The sequence below is a fragment of the Kryptolebias marmoratus genome, linkage group LG11 (genome assembly GCF_001649575.2).
Source record: "Kryptolebias marmoratus isolate JLee-2015 linkage group LG11, ASM164957v2, whole genome shotgun sequence".
In the NCBI taxonomy this organism is placed as follows: domain Eukaryota; kingdom Metazoa; phylum Chordata; class Actinopteri; order Cyprinodontiformes; family Rivulidae; genus Kryptolebias; species Kryptolebias marmoratus.
In genome coordinates, this window is record NC_051440.1 from 8,651,808 (window position 1) to 8,669,136 (window position 17,329).

Below are 17,329 nucleotides of genomic sequence, written 5' to 3' on the forward strand. Positions count from 1 at the left end.
CCCCCTCTGAGTCAGCCTCTTGAATTGAGCACATCTGAGGTAGAGAGGAAAGATGAGTGTTACAGACGAGTGATGAGTGTGGAGAGACAGAGCCTGTCAAAGCTAAAGAGGAAAGTAGATATTGCAAAGATTAACAGAAGTATACTGTTGCATTGCATAAACAGTGCAGGTTGTTAAGCTGTCCCACTTCATTTCTTGGGTATATCAGTAGAGATTTAAATTCCTTTAAAGGTAATTTGGTATTTTTTGCACAAGTCGAGATTAAACCTGACAATCGATTGTGTGTTCACATCTTGTAAAAGGATTAAATTTGACAGCATTACTTGTGTTTCAGTGTTCGGTTACTAAGGGAACTCATTTTTAAACACAGAAAAGGCTTTTGTCTCCTGCAACTATTAGCAACAATTGTTAAAACTGACCTCCAGAGCAAGGTGGCTTCATGACATTGCAGAGGCTGAGGGAAGCCATCTGCTGAGGCCAATAAAAACATCATGGGAAACTGTGACCTTAAGACCCCTACCTGCCCCACCCCCCACCCCTCAGATAGTCCTGTGAGGTGTGACAGGCCGGACGCATTGCAGCAGAGGAAAACGGAGGCGGTATTGTTAGTCTGCAGTGGGGTGGGTGAGTGCTGGGTGTAATTTGGAATCCAAATGACCAATTCTGAGAAAGTTGGGACATTGTGTAAAATGTAAATAATAACAAAATGCAATGCTTTGCAAATCTCAAGAAACATATTTTATTCCCAGTGGAACATGATAAACATATCAAATGTTTAAACTAATGAATTGTACCATTGCTTTCAAAATAATAAGATTTTTTTTTTTAATTTTATGGTAACAAGACATCTCAGAAAAGTTGGGACAAGGTAACGAAATGTATGAATAAGAAACAGTTGGAGGAACATTTTGCAATTAATTAGGTTAAATGGCAACAGGTCAATAAGAAGAATGGGTAAATGAGCATTTTAGAGAAGCGGAATCTCTCAATATCTCTCAGACTTTGAATATGCAACCATCTACATAATGTCATCAAATGTTTTCAAGAATTTGGAGAAATCTGCAGACAAAAGACAAGGCTAAAAGTCTAAATTTGATGTTTATGATCTTCTGGCCCTTAGGGGTCACTGCATCAAAAACAGGCCTTATTCTGTTATAAACATCACAGCATGGGCTCAGCAACACTTCCACAAATCATTGTCTGTAAACACAGTTTGCCATGCCTTCCACAAATGCTACTTAAAGCTCTATTATTCAAAGAAGAAGCCATAAGTGAACACCATCCAGAAACACTGACATCTTCTCTTGGCCAAAGCTCATTTCAAATGGACTGAGGCAAAGTGTTCATTTTTATGAACATGCTGGTTCTAGCACCACAACAACACTTTCTCTTGCCTTTCAGGCCTTCCATAGAAGTATGACACAAGCAAGAGTAATAAAGATGACAGCAATCTGCATTTAATGCCCACCTATGTACACCCCACTAATTTATGTTAACATTTTTTAAAAGTGTCACAGTTATGGACCACGTTTGCACCTTCTAAACCTTTAAAAGACGTAGAAAATGGGGAATGAAAATTAACGATGGTTATGTGCAGCATTTGAGCAGGAACTGTAAATTTCTAACAGGTGGAAAGCATATCAGTGCTCCTGAGATGAGCCAACAGCTAGAGCTGGGCCAGTGTTAAATGGGTTGCTGCCATCTTAGGGGCCACACAAGAATGATGTTTTAAGAATATGCAAAAAATAAAATAAAAAATATATATTGTTTCATTCTTGCATCCGCATGGAAACAGCTTTTTAGAGGCCCCAAAATGGTATATTTTTAAAAAAATGGGTCCCAGAGGGAAAAAAAAAAAAGTTCAAACTTTACCCTTGTGTTTTTGTGAAGACGGCCAAAATGCAACCTATTAAACAAGATGATGTCATACAGTAGCTCCACATGTGTGGGTTTTTTCCTGGCACTCCGGATTCCTCCCACAGACCAAAAACACGCGTGTTAGGTTCACTGGTAACTCTAAATTGTGGTTGCTAATAATGGTTGCTTGTTTTGTTTCTCTCTATGTGTCCCTGTGATGGACTGAAGACATGTCCAGGGTGTCCCCCCCGCCGATCGCACAGTGACTGCTGGAGGCACCAGCTCCCCGCGACCCGGAAAAAAGAAGCGAGTAAAGAAAATGAATGGATGGATAGATGCTTTTGATTGGACAAACTCCAGTTTCACAAACCTTTTAACAGTTCAAGCAGATGTTACTTTATAAATCTTTACAATTCTTCTGGCAGAATATTCCTTCCTTAAGAGGATGCTCTATGCTGCACTAGAAGTGCTACAGCTAGCTACTGCTGTTCATATTCGTGCTTGCAACTAGGCATAAAACATGTAAATTACGATGCAATGTAAAATAGAAGGCAGTGTAAAAGTTCATAAAATAGTGTTTTCATGTATCACTATGAAATGTCTAACTTTGGAGTTATTTTTTACCAATCCACTGGTGTTAGTCCCGCCCAGACTAGCCATCTGTTGTAGATAGCCAAAGAGCTATCTACAACAGATATTATTGCTTATAACCTTTCCACAGAACCTCACCTCAAAAGAGCTGAGTTATTGCTTTAATGCTCCAAATTTTGTTGAAGCATCAGCTAAAAGATTCCCAAACATCGATGTTTGTTGACAGCGTCGCAGAGCTTTGCTGCCGGACAGGAATCAGTTTTCTCACACTGCTTGCAGGTGGTGCTGTCAGTGTTTCAGATTGAGTTTTTATCAGAGTGTTTGGATGCTGTCAGCAGCACGCTGTGGGCTGCCTGGTGTTACTGCGCTCTCGAGGCCGGCCTTTCTGCCTCTCCCCTCCAGCTGCTTCTCATAAAGTTCCCCCCCCCCGTGCAGCCCTGCAGGAACAGCTAACACTATTACATCATCCTCATCTCTTGCTTGTTCTCCCATAAACTGCTTTCTTTTCTTTTTGTCATTTCCAGAAAAACACCTAAAAAGGACAGAGTCACTGCAGTTCGCAGTTAAAGGGGGTGTTGGAGATTTTTTTTTTTTCTAACTACAGAAAGCAACCAAAAAATCTTTAATCCACTTAAGATGTGGGTTTTAAGTTAAACTAAGAACGCAATAGCTCAAAATGTAGGCTATATTAAAGTGGATCAATGTTCTTATTTATTTATTTCTGCATCTAGGCATGCTGAAGACCCAATCCCCGAAGAAAATGTGGCTCAGAAGAGTTAGAAGCCAAAGTTTTGTCTGCAATCAATTTAACACACTGCTGCAGACTTAGCCAGCTTCTTCTGGAGAGGCCAACTTGGCTGTTCCTTCCATCCCATCCTCCACCTTTTTTTTTTATTTTCCCTTTTCACTCTTTCTCTTTCAGAATCAGTTATAAAGTTGTGAGGGGAGCATGTTAATAGAGAGGAAAAGAGTGAAGGATAAGAAGGGCTGATGGTTAATTCTTTGCTTCTCTTTTGCTTTAGCTAAACTACACTCCTATTCTCTGCGGTTTTGGAGCACAGATTGGTTTTATACAACCAATCGGAATAATTTCCAGTAAGGTTATAACATCTAAAATGTCAACCGTAATGCATCAGGTCTGATTTCACAAGCTGTGCTGCATGTGACTCTGTAGTCTTTGGAAAACTTGCAACCTGGCTCCAGGAGAAGTAGGAAAGAAAGATTTGGTGTTCAGGGAAAAATGTCACAGAAAAGGAAGAGGAGAGGATCGAGGCCAATAAAGAATGACGTTTTATCGTTGCTTTACAGTCTCCTTCGGAGTGTTTTTTGTCTCTGCGTCTTGCTCAGGGCCCCCTCTGCTTTCCCAAGCTGATTTCACAGTGAGGCCTTGGATTTGTGCCAAGCGGGCCAACTCCGTGAGCGTGCAGGAATCTTCTCGTGCGTGTTGCTGACACACATGCAGTTGTGGTCAAAGGTTTGCATACAGTACACTCATCGTGGTCGTGAATGAATTGTGTTTAATCAGGTTGGAACATTTAAATCACAAACCTCAGTGACTTTTTAAACACACGAATTTCATGCATAAGTTTGAAACTATTGTGGATTTTCTCTAATTCAAACTGGATCAAACTTATACATACAATCATTTAAGTTTTATTAAATGGCGCTGGAGGTTCTAGGTTGTCTTTTAAATTGCCACGGTCAAGGCCTTTTAACTTCTCATTGGTGATCATGACCGACTGCTGTAGGTAGTTTCCTCTTTCTAGAATTAAAATGATTAGTTTGACAACACTTATTGGACTGACCAATAATCCACTGTCGCTCTCAGATGAAAGGAAATTGATTGAAATGTTCACGAACAACACAGGAACCACAGAGACTCAAGTCTGCCATGAAAACCAGCTGAAGTCAGTTTTACATCGCCATGGATTGAGAGGGTGACAACCAAGAAAGAAACTCCTGATCCAAAAGTGATGCCTCTAAGCTCATCTAAAATTTGCAGCTTCCTACATGGGCAAGCCTTCTGGAGAAAGGTTTTATGGTCAGACGAAACAAAGACTGAACTATTCAGACAAGCTTGAAAGAGTCAAAGTGAGACCCCCCCACTGTGAGACAGCATTGAAACTGGGTAAGTCACAGGAACTGAAGGGGCATCCCACAAACAATTAATTCACCCACCCCTTTTTTTTTTTTTTTTTGCTTATCAAGCAACTCTAAATATAACACAAGTATCCATTGTTGTGTTTCTGATCCCAAAGATGCAGCATTGTTTGTTGTTGTGGTTATTGTTTCCATCAGAGACTCCTACAGCCTGAGGTCCGCAGTCTGCTCTACCACATACATCTGCTGAAAATACTAGTTCATAAACCAAAGGCTCTTTTACAAAACACCTCAAATCTTGACTCCGACGCCTTCCGATCGCCTCGGTGGGATTTCTGAATGGACCAAGGCGGCGAAGAGGTATGAAGCCAACCTATCACCGATGAGCCTTTGTGCTGTGATAACAGAGCCGAAACAATCGACATGTGAAAAGGTGAGCTGGCTTTGCAGCTCAATAATGTGATAAAGTGATGATATTTCACCTATGCAACCACCCTGTCGTGGGATTAAACAACAACAAACAGATTTATTCGTGAGGGAAGACTGATTATGACACACAGCAACTTTTTTTTGGTTCTGTGATGCTTGCTTCATTTCTGAAAGCTCACGTCTGTACAGGATGTGGCCGAATCCTTTGGTGATTTATGAACGGCCAGAGGCAGTGTACAGACGGGCTGGTCTTTGCGACCATTTCTCAGAACTGTCTTGAAGCCTATAAAAGCCCTATGAAAGGGGACACTCTGGTTTTATAGTTCAAAGACATAGATTTTGGATTAGCAGCTGATCCTTAAAAACAAAAACAAAACAAACACAAGTTTGAGTGAAAGCATACCTGTTTATCTACCTCTGTGTCATCTCTGCAAAGGGCTGACGACCTTGAGATTTTTCCTGATAAATGCGATCATAACAAATGCAAGGTCAGAAGGTCAGCAAGCAGAAGGAAGGCTCTGGACACACTCAGCAAAATCCTTGTCAGAGTCCTTTTTACTCACTTCACCTGTCACCACTTTACAAATGGCTGCTCCTTAAAGTTTAACCCAAGACTTTAAATAAAAAAAAAATTTCCTTTTCCGTGGAGCTTGCGGCCTCAGTTCCGAATTTGACTGATTACAGATGGGGCAAGTCGCATGATAACAATGCACTGACGACTTAATATGGGATAAAACCTAAAAATATACATCTGGATGGAGAACGTTTAATAAGTTGGGCTTGTTGAAAGTCAGAAAATGACTTTTAAAACAATAATTCAGATCTTTTCGAGTGGAGTTCTGTTAACTGAGCTGGTGGTAAATTAGGTAATAAAGAAACTAATTGATCTAGAGATGTTTTTCTGTAAGCGTGTGTTCGTTTGGCGGTCTTGTTAGCAAAACATCTCATCGACATCAGGATGAATGTTGATGAAACTCCCAGAAAGTAATCACTGGATGTACATCTACTACCATTTGGAGGAAATCCTGTTCAATAGACAGCAATGGCTTTGTCAAATTTACTGATTTTGAGGCAAGGTTTGATGTGGTAGTAGCTGAGAGTCATCCACATGTGCAACATCTTGCAGGTTTTTCCCAAAACACCTACAACTCCTTCATGTCTCAACATAAAACCTTAGTTTAAAGCTCTAGCGTAAAAGGTGGTGGGTGTTATTAATTCCTTCAAGGAGTGCGGGGCTTTTAATGACATCAGTTGGCCTAATGTGCATGTTTTTTGGACCGTGGGAGGAAACCAGAGAACCTGGTGAAAACCCAGATGGACGGGAAGAACACATGAGCTCCACACAGGAATGCTGCTGCAGCCAGGCAGTGATCCTGCAACCTTCTGGCTGCGGAGTAACAGTGCTAATCAAGTGCCTAACAAAAGATTTAGAAGAAAGAGGGGAAAAAGAAAATACAATGATGAGAAGGATCAATCTGTACCAGAGGCAGAGAAAAACAAATCTCATTTCCTTCCATCTGGGGGAGCGTGTCCTTTTTCTCGCTCTTGCAGAGGTGGAGCATCTGCTGCTCACGGACCTGACAGCTCCTTCTCCAAACAGAAAGAGAGCGTCCGTCAGTAGAGCTCCTGATTCCTCCACAGTCTGCTCCTAATTACTCTGCTGGCTCCACAGACCAAGGCGCCTCGCCAACTCATTCCAAGGTCCACGTTAGTAATCCGCTCTCACTCTGGCCTACATCTAACACCAACTGTGTCAAATCCAGACATCCACATTTGGTGCCTTTGTAGCTAAAACACCACTTCAGCCCCATCTAACACCAAATATTCTTTTGTTTCTAAAAGCCTTGCTAATCTGCATTTTTTTAACCTTAAGGCTGTGTAGAACCTAAGGGTGAATGATGCAAGCAGACAAAAAGAATCATTTGTACATTTTTAGGTTTACACAACAATCAGTGATCTAATTCGTGAGAGTTTAGTTGCACAACAGGAACACACACTATCTTTTACTTTACTCAAAGACATCATATCTGCCACAACTGTTGTTTGTCAGATAAGAAGCTCCACCACAAGACTAAACTCAAGCACCAGAGCTAGGATTTTCTCATAACATGATGCTGTGTTGCCATAAAATCTGATATCGAGGTAAAAAGCACACTCTGTAGTGGAGGAAACTTTTAAAAAATGTTGATACTGAATATAATCAAACTGAAAGCACTGATGATCAATTTTTCTTTTTTTTAAACATCCACACTTATCACCAAAAAGTAAAAGGCAAAGAATAATGTGAACTAATTTTGATGAAACTCAAAAAGGAATTACTGGACGTACATCTACAACTGATTACCTTTTGGAGTTAACCCCATTCAAGATGGCTGCCATAGCCAACTGACCTTAACAAACACAAAAACGATCTATAACTTAGTCAACTTTACAGATATTGAGCTAAAACTTGGTGTGGTAGTAGATAAGAGTCACCACCAGCACATACGTCAAATGCTAATGATCATGCAAAATCTCGCAATACCATGTGAGAAGAATTTCATAAAAACGACTCAGTCATTTTTGTCAAATGATCTTAAACTCTAGCATGAAAGGTGGCAGGCAATATGCATTCCCTTAAGAAACGCTAGGCTTTTAATTGTAATGTTTCTCAAAGCATGTAAACATACAGGCATGGCATGTCTTAAACACTATTATTAACCAGGGGAAGGAAACAATTAGCTGCTTGTTCATCAGAAAATATGCTGTGATTTTACATACTCTGGCATTTTGAAACTTTTTTTCTCTGAAACACAGCAGTATGTGGACTCTTACGGGTACGTGGGCAACAGATCACATTTCTCCTCCAAGCCACAGCAACTGAGCAGAGCTCCGACGTCAAGAATCTTCTTCCCTGCCTGTCTTTCCCGTATTCCTCCCCAACCCCACCCCAACCCCCACCGTTTTATATTTTAAGGGATCCTCTTGAGAATTCCCACCAGGGTTTCTCTGTCCCCATCCCTGCTCCTCTGCATGCCTGCACAGAGACATATTTTCATAATTCACCCGCCGGTCCCCGGGGGAGCCAAACAAGGCGAGAGCTTGGGAAAGTGCTCTTCCGGAGTGTAAACTCTAGAGTCAGAGATGACTCTTTCGACCTCCACACACCCCTTAACTGAGAACTGTGATCCTGGTCCAAGACTGCCACCGAATTGAAATCAAAAAACAACTAAGTGGTATGTTGAGCTTCATTTAAAATAAAAGCGTGAAGTAAATTATTGCAGAACTTCTTTTTTTTTTTTTTGCCATTATCTCTGTTTAATTTTATCAGCTGAGCAATAAAATGACTACAAAAGTTATTTATGAAAAACTAAATACGGGATCCCAGAGTCACATAAAAACACGTCATATACACACCTACAAAAAGAAACCCAGTACTTTCTCTGCTCTAGATCTTAAACAAGACAGTGTTTAGATATAATTTGATGTAATTAAAGCTCCCCTGTGTCTGCAGGGTGTCTGCGGCATCTGCTCATTATGTTGCTGAGCTCGGATCAACTGCCAGACATGGTGTTGTTTTAATTGATCCTTAAAGTGACAGGTAAACAACATTCTTCTCATTCTCAGTCACGACTGCGAGAGAGGAGAGGGACAGAGAAAAGTAAAGAAAGGCAGGGGGTAAGAGAAGACAGAAAATGTATTTTGTAGACTTTCATCTGTAAATATTACACACACTCTGGAACCTTTGTCCATTTTATGCAGAAAAGGCAATCTTGGCTTAAATCAACAAGCTGCGAAGCCACATAAGAACTCTCCATGCAGATTGGTGTGTATATTTGAAGGAGATCGCCAGGCCTGTCAATAAAACTGAGAAGCTACACCAAGGCTCTGAGCCATCGAGCTATTTTGGTTGATCTGATGGTTATCAGCTCATCAGATCAACCAAAGTCTTCTGACTGCAGACATGTGCATGTTCAGGCAAACTGGGTGAAGCCATGCTATTCAAGCACAAGCTGATGTTAAAAAATGTTGATACTGTATATAATCGAACTGAAAGCACTGATGATCAAATTAAAATTCCTTCCTTTAAACACCTCTACTTATCACCGAAAGGTGAAAGACAAGCAATAATGTGAACTATTTTTGATGAAACTCTAAGAAAATAATTACTTCATGTACATCTACAACTGATTGCCTTTTGGAGTTAACCCCATTCAAGATGGCCGCCACAGCCAACTGACCTTAACAAACACAAAAATGATCTATAACTCAGTCAACTTTACAGATATTGAGCTAAAACTTGGTGTGGTAGTAGATAAGAGTCACCACCAGCATCTGCTTTAAATTCTAATGATCATGCAAGATCTCGCGATACCATGTGACAGAGGATTATCGGTCATAATTTTTTCAACAACTGATAAAAACAACTCAGTCATTTTGAGATATTTTGGTTGATCTGATGGTTATCAACTCATCAGATCAACCAAAGACTTCTGACTGCAGACGTGTGCATGTTCAGGCAAACTGGGTGAAGCCATGCTATTCAAGCGCAAGCAGATGGGACATTTTTTTCCTTTTATTACATCTTTCTACATCTACCTGTGTTTAGATCTGAAACTGTTGGACTCAGCTTTGTCTGTCTATTAGCAAAATATCTTATGAACCACTTTGGCGGCGGGCAATGGCAGAAAGATAAGCGGTGATTGGTGAAACTAACTGGTGTTGTTTTGTCATAGGTCTGGTACCTGAGGCCCTTTTCACACTGGGTGTCAACCTTGCTACAACATAAAAAAAACAACCAGAACTTGGAAGGTCTTTGCAGGGTCTGGGTGAGGTCTTTGGGTGCAGTGAGCTCCTTCATCACGATGGATCCATATAACAATAGAAAGAAAATTAGATATTTAACAAGAGAATGTAAAAATCTATTTTTTTAATAAGAAAAGCTCTGTTATGATGTTACACACTTGATGTTTGTTTCTTTAGAAAATAAGATTCTACAGCAAACTAAACATGAGGTCAAGGTACATGCGTATTATTTATTAAGTGATATTTATGTTGAATTAAAAGTTCAGTTTGAATAAAAAAAAAAAAATCAACAACTTAAAGTTAAAACCACATGGATTACTGAGTCATCATGATAATTACAAATGCTTTAAATTACGTAGCGACATCCCCACAGGAGACATCAGACAGTGGCAGGCAAACAATAGTGCACAGAAACAAATGCCTATTAAAAACACTGAGATTTAAAATAAAGAGGATGATTTAAGAGCCTGTCAACTGAATCAGAAAAAAATGGACAAATGCCTTTGCATCTGTTCTCATCGGTACAAGCTTTTCTAAAGCCAGCTGCTGAAAAACATTTAAATAAAGCTTCTGGAAACATGTTCCCTCAGTTTTGTGCCCATTTTGTAAATTACACCCGTGTCACACAAAGACATCCAAACTTCAGAAGCAGAAAGATGGACAATGACAGAAGCAGATCTGTGAGCAACTGCAAATAAGTACTGCATGACATTTTAAAAAGAATAATACCATAATCTGCCCAAGCATTTCTCAAAATCGTATCTAGTTAAAACATTTTAAAGTAATTTTGTTACAGAGATAAGGCAACGAAGCAACATTGCACAAAAGTCTGATAAAAAAAAAAAGTTAAAAGAGAAAGAATTTGTTAACAAAATTTGGTTAACAATTGTATCCTCCAAGCAGAAAAGGACTGAAAATATTATTTTAAAGAAATAATGTTAATAACTGTTAATAGGCGATAATAATTAATGTTATGGGTAATTTAATGAGCTGACAAATATCCTGGATGAACATCGACACCAAACGGCTTCAGTCTTCCAGTGATTATCTTTTGTTTCAAAAACTCTGAGTGTTGTTGGATAACTATTATTAGATACACCTAAACAATAGAGGAGCAGATGGAGTTGAATATTGGTGGAATCTTCTGAGAATCCAAGCGATCATTTCACCTCAAGTCATGGTCAAGTTTCTCTTTAACACAACTCGGACAAAGTGAAAATAGCAGACTGAGCAACAGCTTGTAAGCGACAGGAAGGATGAGGAGTATGTGCATGTGTGTGTGTGTGTATGTGTTAGGGCTGAGGGTGTATGCCTATATAAAAAAAATATATATATATGGCCAGCTGCCCAATGGAGAAATTACTCCAGTATCCAGTGTGATGGTATACATTATTCATGCATGCTAGCATGTGTGTGTGTGTGGTGGGGTCTCTGCGTGTGTGTGTTAATTTGACTCTCAAAAAAAGGGTTACGGGTGTATAAGATGGAATGCATTACCCAGGAGTGCTTGTGGAGAGGGGGGTTGGGGATATTTTTGATCATGACAAAATCCATGGCCTAACACTGTCACACACACACACACAACCTAAATTTTGGAAACTAGAAGACTTCATGGACGATAACCACAGGACACATTCTTTTAGAGCATATCTCTGTGGTAACAACAGCAGCTCCGGGACTGCAGGCCTGGTGGGGTCTTTGAGCAGCAGGCTGCCCTGCAGAGTGCCTGTCAAAAGTTAATTCCTATTAGAGCGTTCGGGCAGGGGGGGAGGGCGGGAGTGAAAAATACACACATGTTTACAGTATAAGAACCAACGCAGATACCAACTCCTACTTGATACAGGAAAAAGGTTTTACAATAAACAAAATGTGCACATAATAAAATTCATTATTCTAAAGCTATCTATAATTTTTTACAGTAGTGTTAAAGTGACAGTTCAGATCTTTAAATTGAAGTAATGTGGAAAGGTTGTGAACTAATATCTTACTTGTTGTAAATAGTTTTTTTGACACCCAATGCTGTTTCTGATTCAGCATTCACACTATTGTTTTCCTGTTTTGTTTTGATTTTGTCTGTATGTGTTTCACAGTCTAACAACTTGTATATGCTTTATTTTATCCAGTCATACATCAGAAGATGCAGTTCTTTTCGAAGGTTTGCTTCGGCATTTCTGCACTACTTATGTCTTTTTATGATACTTTACATCTTTAGCTACCATTTTGTTACTTTTAGCTTTTAGTTGGCCTTTTGATGCTTTCCCATTTTAGCCACAATTCTGCAACTTCTAGCTTTAAGCTAGTATCTTGATACTTTTAGTTTTCAGCTGTCTCTTTGCTACATTTAATTATATTTAACTTTTCTGGCTACTTTTAGGTTTTAGTTTATGGTTTGCAGTTTAGCCAGCATTTTTGCTCCAATCAACTTATAGCTAATGTTCTGCTTCTTTTAGCTTTAGGAACTCAGTTTCAGTTTCTTCAGAAAAAATTATCAAAGTCATTGAACTCTCGATATTCACAGTGTAGTTTGCAGAAAAAGCATTTTTTCTAGCTAAGCTTTACATCACAGTTAATTTAAATTTAGCTTGCACGAATATTTCATTGTTGTTGTTTTTTCTTAATGTGCAAATAGCCACAGCAGCAACTAGCTGTAGCAGATCTGGTGCAGCCTGGAGCACTTCTGACAGGAACATCGTCATTTTTCTGCTGAGATAATTATGTAATGTAACCCTGATGGTGGTGTAAAAGGTTTTAAAATAGCATTTGCTTAAACAGCTACGACATTTTTAAGACTGGAAGTGTTTCAAGACAGCAGCAAACCACTTTGGTCTTGGACTGCTCAGGCGCTATTTACAACAGGTAAGATATTAACTTATAACCTTTCCTCAGAACCACATCAAATTAACTGAACTGTTTCTTTAATGCAGGGGTGGGCAATCCTGGTCCTATCCTGCATGTTTTACTTGTTTCTCTGCTCCAACACACCTGATTTGAATCAATGGGTGATTAGCAGGCTTCTGCAGAACATGAAGAGGTAATTAAACCACCAGATGTGCTACAGCTAGTTGCTGCTGTGGCTATTTGCACATTAAGAAAAAAAACCAACAATGAGATATTCAACCAGGACTGGCCACCCCTGCTTTAATGTGAGGTCTTCTTTTCTCAACAAATTTTCAGGAGAACCATACAAATTAGTCAGGATAACTCTTGCTTCCAAAAAAGATAAATAAGTAAAAACAAATGATTATGTTGCCTAAAACGACATGATTCAGAACATCTGCTGTTTGTAATTTTTTTTCACCTTTAAGATACAACATTTGGTCCCCCTCCTCCACGAAACAAATCCAAGACCTTGTGTGGGACATCTGTTAAAAAGTCAAAGTGTGTAGTTTTCATTTTTTTCCCCAAAAAACCATGAGTTATAACGTAGGGACCAGAGAGCCACCAGCGTTATGTGACGATCAGAAAAAAAAGTGAGTAAATGAAGTAAAACCAGGAAAAATGTAATTATAAACAAAAAAAGATTGTGAGGCTGGGAGTAAAACGGATCACAGGGACTCAAAAAGTGCAGACATCAAGAGTGATGAACATAAAATCTGACATCCATAACTTTCCACTACAGGGTATATTATCTTTCAAAGCCCTCCTGCAGTAAGTTAGCCTTTGACCCTGACTCAGAGTGTAAATACCTGACCCAGTCAGCCAGAGCAGTGTGTGTGATAACACTTAGTTTAACACACATAAACAAAGAGTGGATTCAGAGGACCAGATAGCAGCCCAATCAACCCAATCTTGCAGACTAGCAGACAGACTGTCCCCTGTCTCTTTGTCTCCAACCCTATAAACCTTCTCCAAAGTCAGCAATTTAGAAAACTCTCAACCTTACCCAGTTAAGTAAACAGAAGGCAGCACCAGACAGAAACAGAGGATTAGAGGAGCTGAGGAATTTTAATTTGTGCTCAGTAAAACTCCCAGGCTTGAGTTGTTCATCTGTCTCTACGTGAGCGTACAGAAACTCGCCGCGACAAAGAAGAAATGCAACAAGTCAAACGTTCTGATGTGATGGATGTTGCTCAGTGGGCCCAAGTACTGATGAAAACCTGAGGCACTGAAGAGGACTGTTTGTAATAGAGCCTGTTCAGCTTACGTCAAAGGATCACGTGATTATGTTTATCTCCCATGTCGTATGGCGAGCTTCCTTTGTTAGTTTAATGTGATGTCGTGTGATTCCAGCCGAAAAAAAAACCGATTTGTTTTTCCTAAAACCATTTAAATAGTTTGCTCATGCTCGGCAATGTGTACAAACTGTCACGGGGATGTTCCGTTGTTTTTTTTTTTAAAAACAGAAAGAAAACCCATCCTAAAATGAAAACGAGTGGCAGCAAATAAAGGAGAACAATGTGAGGCAGGTTTGTGGTTTCTACTGACTGACTGGTTTAGTGAGGTCCTCGGACTGGCTCTGCAGAGATCAGCCAGGGCCCCGGTGGAGCTCCAGGAAGATGATAAAACTTGACTAGAAGACTTCTGAGCAGTAACAAGGTTTGTGGCACAGTTTCGGGTTCCTAGCAGCTCACTTTCTCATCTATCGCTCTCCTGGGGACATCTGTGCAAGGAGAGCCTTCACATCACTTAGAGAACTTGTCTCTTGGTCTCCTTTCTGATGACTGATTGAGTCTTTTGATGCAGATCACCTCACTGGCTAAATCAGACTCTAGTCTGGGCCTGGCTACCCACCGAATGCGCCTCTGTGCGTCCCTGACTGCTTCCATCCTAACGTGTGAGGTCTTGGTGTTCAGCTTTAAAAAACTTAACAAGGTTTGATGGCAAGCTGTGCTCCGGTGACTCAAAGTCCGGACTCAAACTTTGGAACTCAACTTCTAGTGCCGTGGGGTGATTTTGTTATGTCAAATGCACGTCGATGTACGAAATACAGAAAATTGCCATCCATCATGGGGAAATAAAGAGTCTTGATGATGTCACTAAACAAGCTCTATGCCAAACATCCACACGACAAGGCTTGAAATGCAGTTTTTACCTACAGTAGGTAGGAGAATTAAAGGGATAGTCAGGTGATTTTTGAAGCAATGTTCTATAAAATAGTTATCAACCACTAGGCTTACGGTTAGCCAAATTGTGACCAATTTTATGTTGTTTTTCAGGCTTATTAAACAACTGTTTCTCAAAAATGTCATACTGGTGTGAAAGAACACTAAATTAGCAACCTCTGTGTAACTATGTGGATATCAGTTCCCCAAGGCTGTTGATTGTATTAGTTCGCCAAGAGCTGAGTAAACTTTTTAGATCAACCAAACCACAGACTGTAGTGACCAGGCGTGTAGATCAATCAGCAGCCTCAGGAGACTGATATGCACGTAGTAACATGGACACTGTTTGACTGAGACAACACCAACAAACCAAACAAACTGCGTCACGCAGAAGTGTAGGGGTTTAGCTGGCTGTTAGCCTAGCCTGGATGCTTCATGACTGATGTCACAGCTGATAAGACACAAACTACTTATTACTATCTGACACAACATCACTTCAGGTCTCTTTGAGCAACTGAGACAAACTTGGCATTTATTTGCTTATTGTGTTGTACCTCAAAATTAGGTAAAAGCTACTGAACGACACACACATACAAAATAAACTCATTTTGAAATCAACAATACCAAGAAATAGGAAAGAAAGAAGGTTTAGCAAGCGTTGAAATATCAACAAAAAGAACTCAACTTGTATGAATCTTTTAAAAGATGAGAAATACAATCTAATTAGGCCTGGTCGCCACATTCTGGGGAGTAATTTGAACCATTTTATTTACAATGACGCCTCTACACACAGCCTCAGTAAACTACTTTATGTTCTTGGGGTATATCAACTTTTTTATAAGTTGCTCTCAGTCCACGATTCACCACTCTGACCGCGCTACGTTTTCAACGATTTGCCTATCGATGCATCAATTCTGTGCTTTTTACAGCTGTTTCCCATTAATCCCAAAGGAAGGACCAGCATGATAAAGTTATTCATTCTTCTATTTAATGAGATTCCCTCTGAAAGCTGCTGATCAGCACATTGTCCAGTTTATGTATTTGAAGGAAGAAAAGAGAAAGACTACAACTGCTGTCGGCGAGAGACATGATATATCATGTCTTAGATAAAAGCAAAGCTTAAAACTTTGATTTTGTGGTCTTATACTGAATCTAAACACTATTCTGGTTCTATCAAAAGCTCCAGCATTGTGTTACTATAAGTTTGAGGATCTGAAATGTAAAGACATAAAAAAACAAGTGTACTATCAGAGATGTTTGGTCTTCGTAAAAAGTTGACTTTTGGTGGCCACCTGGAGCTGAACTCCTCCCCCCTACCCTTTTAACAACACAGGCGAAGCATGAAGAGGTGCTTTTGTTCACGGTGAAGAACGCTCATCTCACTCATCATCCCCTCTCTTTTACCCTGCTGCCCTCTGCTACGAGCCAGTTGGGAATGTGATGGGTTTTAGTGAAGCACCATGACAGCCTCCGAGTGTGCTCGTGTGGTCACATGTGTGCACAGGCGGCTCAAAGAGGAGCAGAGGAGGAACACTGGGTTCAGAAAGTTGCTGCAGCACTCAGTTAACTCTGAACCGGAGCCAAAGCAAAACAGCGCTGAATAAAACAGATTCAAACAAACTCTGACCTCTGCCGTGAACGAAGCACAGACCTGTAGATGAGCACAAACCTGAAACAATGAAGGTCAGGCACAAGTATTTACTTTAGGAATGCAGAAAATCTACTACTTGGATGTGTGAAAATGATTTCAAACAACATAAAAGCCTTTCAGCTGCAAGCCTCCTTGGTTCAATGGATCAGTCTGATTTTGATTCTTTCTTGTGGGGGGGGGGGTGTTAGAGAAAACCCACAACATCGTGCGGATCTTTGAAATGACCGTACCTGTCTGAGCTGGTTGAGCCCTGATGAAGTGCTCCCAGTGTGGTTTTTCATTTTGTGAAACCTGATCCTGCAGAAGACAGCATCCACTTGCATGGCTCAGTCTTTTCCTTCAAACAAAGTAGTCTTTCCGACCCCCCTCTTCCTCCGTTTGTGCACCCCCTGCCCCTGCCTCAGACTGCTCTCACTTCACATAGCTCCTGCTGCCTGAATCTCTCAATAGAAAAAAAACAAACACACACACACACACACACACACACACACACACACAACCATCCAAGCTCTGAGAGGGCAACAAGTTGGGAAAAGGAACAGAGTCAGGAATCCCTTCCTCCCCGTCCAGCCTGGAGGTTAAAACTCCTTCTTCACTCTCAAACCCTCTGCTCTCTCCTTCCCTCTCTCTCTCAGTGACACTGATTCCTCTTTCTCTCTCCCCTCCTCTCAAACTTATCCCACCCCTCCTTTCCTCAAGCCACCCGCCCCCTCTCTTCCCCTCTGCCCTTCCTCCTTCCTTTTCTCTCTCCTCCCTCTCCATTTTCCATCACCCCCTCCCACCCACTTAACCCCCCACCCCCTCTCCACCCCCTCCACTGTTGAACAAAACTAGTTGCCGGGGAAACCGAGTGTCCTGCTCAGTAAGGACAGGG

The 17,329-nt window shown here is 40.5% G+C and overlaps 1 protein-coding gene across 1 annotated transcript in view; it reads right to left on the reverse strand.

The window, feature by feature from the left end:
* Positions 1-17,096, reverse strand: part of si:dkey-82f1.1 (DENN domain-containing protein 2A) — a 37,137-nt gene extending 20,041 nt beyond the window's left edge. Inside the window, exon 1 of the mRNA XM_017434253.3 lies at positions 16,686-17,096. The gene's annotated coding sequence lies outside the window, so the exon portion shown is untranslated. The remainder of the gene's footprint in view (positions 1-16,685) is intronic.
* Positions 17,097-17,329: the final 233 nt, after the last annotated feature.